We start from the raw sequence: 9,996 nt of genomic DNA on the forward strand, positions 1-9,996 counted from the left end.
CTTTTAGTATGAGCGGGAAAAATATTTTTTTTGGATGGGTGATTGAATTTCTACATGCTGGACATTTGGACATTACAATCTCACCGTGAACTTGTTATGCACCTTAAACTTTTCTTTTATATAAATATGAATAAACCAATTACTCTTCTTTGATGCCGAAAATAATTCTTATATTTAATTATTTTCGAAAATAAATAGTACATTAGAAATTTATTCTAATGGATTTACTAATTACATATCAAAAGGAAAATATTTAAAAACAAATTTAAATTATGAGTTTAATGCTGGAAGGAATGTGAAAAAAAGTTCAAAATTAAAAAAAATACTCCTTGGAAGGAGACCCCTCCTCCTAAACGGGGTTTTTAAAATATACCCAATAGGAAGACATTCAAATGTGTGGTCCATTTGCGAACTGGCGTTGTTCAGTCTCGGCTGTACAAAGGGCTAATGTATTTTGGAAGAAAAGGTGAGATGCCCTGAAAAGTTCTCGTCAATTAACTTCATGGAAGAACGTTTATTTCGGGTAAGTAATTTCAAATGCTTCTGAATTAAAAATTGTTCGAAAAGTTAAAATTTCTGAAATGTATGCTATTTAAAAAAAAAAATTTCCTTACTATTTTACTTAAAAGTTTTATAATTGTTTTGCATGCTCATGCAAAAGCTGCACTACAATGTTAGAACATTTTAAAATATGCTATGAGTTTAATTCTGATTGAGAAATATTGTATACTTTTAATGTTAGAAGATATACTGTCATTTAATTAAAAGGAATTTCAATTAATTACATCAATCATTTCCAAAACATTGTTGAAATTAAGCGTTTGATTTCTTAATTGATTAATTAACTTTTATTTTATTTTATCCTCTCAAAATTGTATTGATAAACCGTTTTAAAAAAGATAACTATGAATAAGATAAGACAAACCATTCTTTTAAGAAAAAATGATTGTCATTCAAATTTGAAACTAAGAGAAAAAAAGCCTTGCATTTTGAATTAAGACTTATCTTCCTTTTATTGGATCATTTTTGTTTACTTTACTTAAAAATGATATTGGTTCGCCATTCTACTATCTAAACTTGAAATAATAAATTTGGTAATTAAAACTAAGATTTTTCCCTTTCAAAGCAATTACATTATTTTTGAAAGAAAATTAGATTGTTATTGCTGCAAAGCCATAAGACTGTAACGTTTGTAAATGTTTATAATGTACTATGTATATAAAAATGGACAATACTGAAATACAATGTCTTAAATTTTCTTAAAATTAATTTAACATTCACTATATGTTACGGTGCTAGGATAATATTGATGATTGTAGTTATCATAAACAATTGTTTTTAAAAGGAAAATGCTCAGTTTGAAGCACAAATTTAATTCTTCATGTTTGAAATGATGTATTCTTGGCTAAAGAATACCTATCTATCCTTGCTTGCCATGGATGTACTATTAATATAATTTCATGAATCTAATTTTTTTTAAAAGAAAATGTTTATTTTAAGTGCCCAAATTCACTTTTTTCCTATTTAAAATGGTTTATCATTAAAATTTAATCAATCTGATTATTGGTTTAATTATCCAAATTTGTTTTAATATTAATAATGATGTACTACATATTATTAAAATATACAAAATTTAGGAAACAAAATTCTATTCTGAAAATTAAAGACAATACCTAAATCTAAGTAAATTATTTTATTTATTAAAATTGTTACTGGTTTATTTAAAATTTAAGGGCCTGTCAAATAATAACTCAAAGTATTATGGGTAATAATCTTATGACATTGCATCTTTCAATAATGTAACTGTTTTGAAAAGGAAAAGACTTTTAACTGGACAAACATATTTTTTCATGTTTAAAACAGCTTACCATTACAGTATACAATTGTATAATAAAAATTGTAGAGTAAATAAAAATATTAAAGAAAAAAAGTCTCAATACTAAGTACAAATTAAGTAAAAATAAGTTTAAAGAGAAAAAAAAACTTTAATATGTAATGGTACTATAATATTATCTTATAATAATAACTTTTCAGCAACCTATTTGTTTTCAATAGGAAAAGACTTAGTTTAAATGTCACAATGTAATTTTGTAATAGCAAAAAAATGAAGCTTTCTAATCAGCATTGCAATTTTTAAAAGGTAAATAAATACAATTAATCAAATATTAGGATATTATAAGGCTTATTCAAAATGCAATGCTTTATTTAAATAAGGTGTGGATATGACATTCATTTATATTTTAAAAAATGTTTTACCTTACCTTATTATGTTTGACCTTACTTAACCTTATGAAGTTTTATTTTGTGGTTAACTATTTAAAATAATTTATCTATTGAATTTTTAGAAGGTAAAATATTTTGTTGAACACAGTTTTTTTTAAAAAAATTTTACGCTTAATATACAATACTTATTGAGTAATAGATGAACTCTATGCATTAAAAATATAAAGTTACCCTCATATTCTTGTTCATAAGAATTATTCTACCTATTTTTTGAAAATAATTAACACTACATTGCCCCAGGAAGTCATTTTTACTGCTTTTAATTTCAATTATAAAAACAATGATTTATATAATGACACAATTTCTTAGAATTTTGTGCAACATGTAATTTTTTTATTGTTAATATACTAATAACTTGTTATATAATTGTAAATAATATAAAAAATATTAAAAATTAATTTTAAATAAATTTCTTTATTTATTCTTTTACCATCCAGTCATTTTGACTGATTTTGGGCAATATAGGTATATACTAAGTTTCAGTCTTTCTAGTGTTAAATATGATAGCATGTATGAAAATAGATAAAAAAGAATAATAGTAAGTAAATATATATACTTATACACTAAATAGTACACTTATTGAAAGCTAAAATTGAGTTGCCGTATCCCATCTTTGTTCTTACGGCTTAGCATTAGTCTTTGATTATACAGTGAAACCTCTCGGGAGTGAACAATCTCCGTAAAATGGTTATTAATGGAAATTGGTCGTTCTTGAGCTTACCTCTATTGACTATGATTGAGTAAATGTTATGGAAGGTGGATGATTTTCTGCAAGAGATTTTAATTCTTAGATTTTAAATATGAGAAGAGGTTTGTTTGTTTGAGATTCTTAGTTTTTTAGAAAATATTTTTTTTTCTTAAATTTAAGTCTTAGCTCTTAAAATAAATAAATGATAGCATTGTCTTTAGAGCACAATGACTGCACCATGAGGATATCTCTTGTAGAGATCGGAAAAAAGAGCGCTCTAAATAAGAGCCACTTACAAATAATATTAATACATTTAAATCTACTTATTTGTTTCGTTAAGATTTCTTCTGTTGATAGTTTTTTCGTTTTCCCCTCTTTGACCTTATTACAGTGGTTTGGGGTAGGTTTTGATGGTCTCGTTTAAAGGTTTTCTTTATTGTAAAGTCTATAGAAAAAATTCCGTGCTTTCAAAAGTGGTCGTAAATAAAAGAGGTCGCTACACAGAGTTGGTCTTTCTCGGTGGTTTCGCTGTATTTAAAAAATTAATTATTTAGTTAAATTTATTTAATTTACCCTTCGAATATTAGATTTTTTGCTACATTTATTAATGTAACTTATTTAATAGATAAGATGTAAACTTGAATTTCTTTTATATCCATTTGTAGGTATATTGAGGGCAATCAGTATGGAATTTTTAAACACCGTGTAAGTAACTGATTATAATATTCGGTACAACTTTTTCTTATCTTTATTTTTCTGTCTTTATTTATTTTAACTTTTACCAATATTTATCTTAACTTTTATCAACTTTACCTTTCAAAATTAAAGTTAACGATTTCATATATAAGGTGTATAATTAATCGCATGATTACTTTTGGACGCGTGACTTGTTTTAGTAAATGTTAAGAAAATGTAGTTTTGTATACGTTGTTTTAATGCATACATCGTAAATTAGAAACATGTTCTTTCTGTACTCTTAAGAGTCTGTAAAAAAGGATTTATAAGAAAAATAATAAAAAGAAACCTGAAAATTTTCCCGCTAAAAAAACTTAAAAATTACCATTACGCAAAAGTTCTATACTGTCAAAAGTATAAAATAAAACAAAAAAAAAAACTACTATATCTCCTAAATATTGATATTTCTTACAAATTTTCTGTAATAAATTATTTCAATAATAAATGTAATAAATTCTAATAAATGTAATAAATTCTGTAATAAATTATTTAAGTTTTTATTAATTAATTCATTTATTTTTACTTATTTCATTTAGAAACTAATCAGATTTTTTATCTTTTTCAGTCTTAGTAATTTTTCTTAACTAAGATGATTGAAGCATCACTTTTCATTTCGAAATGTTACATTTATTTAAATTTGTAAAGAGCTTTAATTAAAATAATATATGTATTATCAATTCAGAAAGAATTTCTTAAGCATAATCTGATTTTTGTGTGTGTGTAAAGTAAAGAGAGTAAGAACTTATTCACATTATTTTCAAATATTTGACTAAAATTTAGAGGATGCATCAGGTTTGTATAATCTTAAGTAAAAAATAACAAATTTAAAAATTATTTTAGCTACTACTGGGGGGGGGGGGTAGAATTTGAATAGATTCATTGTTTTTTTTTCTTCATTTTTTTATTATATAAGTCAACAATGGACAGTGATAGCACAATTGTTTGCAGCTATATTGACACCAAATAATGAGGTCTGATATTCTAAAACTGTTTTACGTTTTTCTTAGCTTAATGAAATTATTTTAGTAAGTTTAGTTTACTATTATTATTATTAGTAAGTTCAGCAATGTTAATTTCAGATGTAACACTTTGGAGCGATTGGAGGATTGAGCAGATAACTGTCGCAACCTCTTTTACAATGAATTGGAAAATCTCAATTTAGTTGGCATCCCCATGACAAAATCAATCCAGGAATATCTAAGGATCATACAATTAATTGCAGGTAATATTTTATGTCATAAATTTTACAGCTGTAGTGCATGTTATGTTATTAATTTAAGTTGGTAAGCTCAGCAAACATTCTATTTTATCTTACCTCTAATCTTTCTTAACTATTTTTCAACAATTAGATTAAAAAAATTAATATTTTTAGTTTCAAGTGCTTAATTTGGAGAAATCAAATAAAATCTCATTGCTTGGAAAGTTGTTAAATAAGGTGGCTGCCATAAAATAATTTTTGAAGTGAAATATATACCAATATGAAAGTTGAGTGAAAAAGAGTTTTGTGTTTTAATTTTTTAATTTCTAAAATATTACTCGAATGCATGTTACCATTATGTATGCTCATAAAAAGGTTTTTTAACTATTTAATGTTTAAGTTATATGTCTATTCTAAAGCCCAAATAATAAGTAAAATAGTGATTATGAATTGAAATTGAAGCTTTCCTTCAAATCTTAAAGCATTTAAAGTTTGACTTATTTACTATACTTCAAGAAAAAAAAAATCATGTTTACGGCAGCGCCATCTCGTAGCACATATTGTAAACATTTAAATATTTGAGTGAAAGAGATCTGATGTGCTTTTTTCACACAAAGAACTTGGGAGCTACCTACGTTACCGGTGGAAACAATGAGCTCAATGCAACTATGAGAACCCTCTGGTGTGTTTTTAATATTATTATTTTTTTTTTTAATATTGAGTTTGTTAGATTGATGTTTTTTTTCTTCCCTGGTGATCTAGTAAGCAAACTATTGAGTTTGTCTTCGAAAGATAACAAAGTAAATAACGAAAAAGAATGCAAATTCTTGATATGCAGTAGATCCATGTAATGAATCGAAATTTTAAAACAATTATGCTTTTCACTTAAAAAAAAAAACTAAAACTAAAATAATATACAAGAATTTTATCATAAAAAAAGCTTAAATCATAAAAATTGTAAAAACTTAACTGAATTATATATAAATTTAAAATTAGCCATATTTTAAACGGAAAAGTTTGTTCCTTTGTTTCTTTTATCACGCAAGGAGACAAAATTTTAAAAATCAATCTTAAGAGTTGTTCAAAAATTTAAATTCGCTGAGAGATTTAAAGAATGGAATTTTCAGATTGGTTTATCATTAGGTATTGTTTTATTTTAAACTGGTCAATCTGTTTTTCAAATATTCCAAGAGCAACATCAGTGATGTTTGCATATTTATTTACTATTTACGTAAAAAAGTACTCATTGAACTTCTTTTTACAATCTATTCTCTATTCATTAAGTCAGATAAGCTTAATAATCAACATGAAGGTGGTAGCATATTTGAAGAAAGTCACTAAACTAATATTTCTGACATTATCTGTGCCTTCTAAAAGTGGTCGTAAATAGAAGAGGTCTCTACACAGAGGTGGTTTACTTATTTTATATAGAAACTAAACAGATTTTTAATTTTTTGCAGTTTTAGTAATTTTTTTTTAACTAAGATGATTGAAGCATCTCTTTTCATTTCGAAATGTTAAATTTATTTAAATCTGTAATGAGCTTTAAATTAAAATAATATATGTATTGCCAGTTCAGAAAGAATTTCTTAAGCATAATTTTTTTTTTGGGGGGGGGGGGTTAGTGTGTAAAGTAAACAGAGTAAGAACTTATTCACATTATTTTCAAATATTAGACTAAAATTTAGAGGATGCATCAGGATTGTATTATCTTATTTAAAAAATAAAAAATTTAAAAAATTTTTAGCTACTACTGGGGAGGGGGGGGGAGAATTTGTATAGATTTATTGTTTTTTTTCTTCTTTTTCTTACATTAAGTCAATGAATGATAGCAATATAGCTTTGCAGCTATATTGACACAAAATAATGAGTTCTGATATTCTGAAACTGTTTTACGTTTTTCTTTATTTAATGAAATTATTTTAGTAAGTTCAGTGTACTATTATTAAAATTAGTAAGTTTAGCTATGTTAATTTCAGCTATAACACGATTCGACAGAATTTTGAGCAACCTCTTTCTTCAAGATCTCAATTTGGACCCCATGACCCCCTCTCCATGACAAATCAATCCAAGAATATCCGAGGATCCTACAATTAATTGCAGGTAATATTTTCTGTTATAATTTTACAGATGTAGTGCATGTTATGTTATAAATTTAAGTAGTTAAGCTCAGCAAACATCCTATTTTATCTTACCTATTATCTTAACATTTTTCTATTACTAGATTAAAAAATTAATATTTTTTGTTTAACGCTCTTAATTTGGGGAAATAAAATGAAATCTCATTATTTGGAAAGTTGTTAAATAAGGTGACTGTCATAAAATATTTTGCAAAGGGAAATATATACCAATATGAAAGTTGAGTGAAATAAAAGTTTTTATGATTTTGTTTTTTAATTTCTATAATATTACTCGAGTGCATGTTATCATTATGTATGTTCATAAGAATTGAAAAGTTTTAAGAATTATTCTTTAATTTTGATAATTTTTATTTAAAAGAAAAAAATCTCAGCAAATTGATATTTTTTTTCAAAAAAGTTTATTAACTATTTAGTGATTAAGTTATATGTACATTCTAACGCCCAAATAATAAGATAAAATAGTGATCATAAATTGAAATTGAGGATTTTCCTCAAATCTGAGGCATTAAAATTTTTTGCTTATTTTTGCTATACTTAAAAAAAAGTGAAAAAAAAAAATCATGTTTATGGCAGCGCCATCTCGTAGACATATATTGTAAAAATTTAAATATTTTAGTAAAAGAGGTCTTATTTGCTTTTTTCACACAAAGAACAGAGGAGCTACCTACGTTACCGGGGAAACAATGAGCTCAGATGCAACTACTCAATAACCATATAAGAGCCCTATGGTGTTTTTTATTTTTTTATTTTTAATATTGAGCTGGTTAGTAACAGTAAAGGTCCCCTGCTTCCCTGGTGATTTAGTAATAGTAAAGGAAACTATTGAGCTAGTCTTCGAAAGATAACATAACAAATAAGGAAAAAAAAATTCAATTCTTGATATACAGTAGATACATCCATGTAATAAATTGAAGTTTTAAAACAATTTAGCTTTTAAATCAAAAAAAAAAAAAAAGAGGAAACTAACTTAAAATAAAATAATTGACAAGAACTTTATCATAAAAATAGCTTAAATTTTAGAAATTTTAAGAACTTAGCATGCTTATATAAACATTTATAATTAGCTATAATTTGAAAGGAGAAGTTTGTTCCTTTGTTTCTTCTATAAGTCCTAAATCATTTTAGCTACCCAGAAATTCAGATCATGGCTGGGGGCGAAATTTTAAATATCAATCTTGAAAGTTGTTCAAAAATTTAAATTCGTTGAGAGATTTAAAGAATGGAATTTTCAGATTGGTTTATCATTAGGTACTGTTTTATTTTAAACTGAATAATCTGTTTTTCAAATATTCTAATTGCAACATGAGTGATGTTTTCTCACTTATAGATCTATTTAAGCAAAAAAGTACTTCATTGAACTTTTTTTTACTCTCCATTCTCTATTCGTTAAGTCAGATAAGCTTAATGATAAACATGTAGGTGTAGAATATTTGAAGAAAGTCACTAAACTAATATTTCTGGCGTTATCTGAAAACACGAAATTATTTTTTTTAATGTTATGCTTTTGAAATCTGTTTTTATTATGGTAAATTTTGACTATCAGTCATTAGTAATATAACTTTCAAAAATGTATAAAACTAATAAATACTAATTATGTAAAGTTGCCATTAAATACAACAAAAAAATAGTAAGTCAAATAAATTTAAAATTATTCTTTCAGTTTTATAAATTAAGTGAGTATCGGTATATGCCTTTCGGTTTTGTAAATGATTTCGTAGTGCTGATTAACACCAATTTATAGATTATTTTTAAAAAAATTTTGTCTCGTGAGAATATTCAAGTAGTTACGCATTAAAAAGTCGAATTTTTAAATGCATTTCTAACATTAATTTTAATTGGCTTCGTTGCCAATTTAAAATGTTATTTAGGCCTGTTTTGAGTTTGGTTAATTTTTTTAACTATAATAACTGGTATATAACAACATTAAATAATACCATATAATACTTATACACTAACTTTAATATAATACCCTACCATTATCATACCAAAATTACAATAAAAATTACTTTTGTTTACATTTTTTCTGGAATAATTTTTAAACAGACATATTGTAGTTTAAGGTTGGATTGTGTTCTCTTAATATTCGATAAGTATTGATTAATATTTTAAAGTGTAAATGATAATTTCTCTTATTTTTTTTTTGCTGTTTATCTTATACAGAAATCATTAAACGCTAAAATTGAATTATAGGTGCTGTCGAAGTAAATTCCCTGACGTCACACAAGCATCAGTAACAAGGTGGCTGAGATAACGGAGACAGAGAAAGTGTTTGAAAGAAAGGAAGAAGAATTCTGAATAATATTGCTGAAACTGGAAATAAATAAATTTTATAATACTACTATATTATTACTATTATTTATAATACTATTGATGAAATAAATTTCTGAAAACATTTGTCAGTAAAAGCTTTTATATATTGTTGAAATAAATTTCCTCAAACATTTATTTGCTTATTTCCTTGTTAACTGACAATTATAAACACTAACATTAAATAAATATGCATACAAAAAGATATTAACCAGATAATTACATTGAAAATAATGTGCATTTTCAATTAACATGTAATCACCACTTAAAATTAAAAATTATTTAAGAAGAAACACAAACTAAAATAAAATTGTTTATTTAAATTTTTTAAAATTGATATTAATTATTAAATGAAAACAAAAAATTATATAACTAAACTATATACTTTACAATAACACAAAAGAATTTTACTTAATACCTAGAGAATAATTTGCAATAACTTTAAATTTTTTTATTTTAAATTGTTTATAAATAAGATTAGGAAAGTTAATACCTCGACTTTTTACAAGCGTAGTTAATGCAAAAAATAATAAATGAAATATAAAGTTCTAATTTAAACTACAGAAAAGAATGTAAAAAAAAATATTTAACTCTTTTATTATATTTTTGTTAGATGAATCGATCAAACTATAATTTACTATAAT

The 9,996-nt window shown here is 24.8% G+C and overlaps 1 long non-coding RNA gene across 3 annotated transcripts; it reads left to right on the forward strand.

The window, feature by feature from the left end:
• Nucleotides 1-413: 413 nt before the first annotated feature.
• Nucleotides 414-9,488, forward strand: LOC147801081 (uncharacterized). 3 transcript variants are annotated; one of them, XR_015430990.1, is made up of 5 exons: nt 414-523; nt 3,637-3,676; nt 4,786-4,928; nt 6,884-7,007; nt 9,236-9,488. It is a non-coding gene; the product is annotated as an uncharacterized LOC147801081 (long non-coding RNA). The 3 variants fall into 3 exon arrangements; XR_015430992.1 differs by lacking the exon at nt 414-523 and adding an exon at nt 2,804-2,821; XR_015430993.1 differs by lacking the exon at nt 3,637-3,676 and having other exon boundaries at nt 421-523.
• Nucleotides 9,489-9,996: the final 508 nt, after the last annotated feature.

Source organism: Parasteatoda tepidariorum, chromosome 12, assembly GCF_982258835.1.
Source record: "Parasteatoda tepidariorum strain Cologne lab strain chromosome 12, Ptep-v5.0, whole genome shotgun sequence".
Taxonomy (NCBI): Eukaryota; Metazoa; Arthropoda; class Arachnida; order Araneae; family Theridiidae; genus Parasteatoda; species Parasteatoda tepidariorum.